Consider the following 859-nt stretch of genomic DNA (forward strand, 5'->3'; position numbering starts at 1 on the left):
CTTTGCTTGTTATTTTGTCTATCAAAAAAATTAGATTCACTGTACTTGTATGCCTACAATCACTCTTCCATATAAAATACATAATGGTATTGTATGCCTACATATGCATCAAGGGTATGGTATGCTATATAAAATGTTGGCGAACAAAAACCTTTCAAATTTGTCGTAAAAAACCTTATAATTCTATGAACAAAATTACACAAATATGAGATAGTCAATACGAAATTTGTAATTCAGATTCTATCCGCCAAGTCTCTCATATACGTTCCATTGCCTTGGTATGCATATCGTATGCATACGCTTAGGCATATTGTTTAGGCCCCATATAGGCATAATCCTTCCATTTAAATACATTGTAAAAGCGTTACGATTTCACCGTGCTGGTAGGCCTAAATAAGGGTGATTTTGCTCATTGGGAAGTGTATTTATATTAAAGAATGACTGTGAAATTATAGCAGTTTTTGGTACCATTTTTATATGACCTGCTCCAATCGTATTTATTCTACATTTGTGAACAACTTTTATTGGGCCGAAGCTTTGAATGTTAATTAGATACGAGTGGAGAAATGGTATAAAGCGTTGAGTTATTCTTTATTTCCACCTGTGATTCATATAATTAAGCGATTTGAGTGCCTTTGCCATCCCAAATGTAAAACATTGACTATATCGATAAAATTGAACCCAATAAAGGGTTTATTATGTTTTTTTATGTATAATTTACTCATTTTATAAATTTATTCCAGATAACGGTGATTGAAACTCCAACACAAGAGGGTCCAAAGAAAATAGTTACCAAGAAAAGAACTATAAAAAAGAAGCAAGGCGACAAAGAGCAAGTTATCGAAGTCAAGACAGTAGA

At 32.6% G+C, this 859-nt stretch overlaps 1 protein-coding gene across 8 annotated transcripts in view; it reads left to right on the top strand.

The window, feature by feature from the left end:
- The window catches only part of LOC116338438 (titin-like), a 60,560-nt gene that overhangs the window by 47,738 nt on the left and 11,963 nt on the right, over positions 1 to 859 (top strand). The window lies entirely within an intron of this gene.

The sequence above is a fragment of the Contarinia nasturtii genome, unplaced genomic scaffold (genome assembly GCF_009176525.2).
Source record: "Contarinia nasturtii isolate CC-2019 unplaced genomic scaffold, AAFC_CNas_1.1 Cnas_scaffold_414, whole genome shotgun sequence".
Classification (NCBI taxonomy): domain Eukaryota; kingdom Metazoa; phylum Arthropoda; class Insecta; order Diptera; family Cecidomyiidae; genus Contarinia; species Contarinia nasturtii.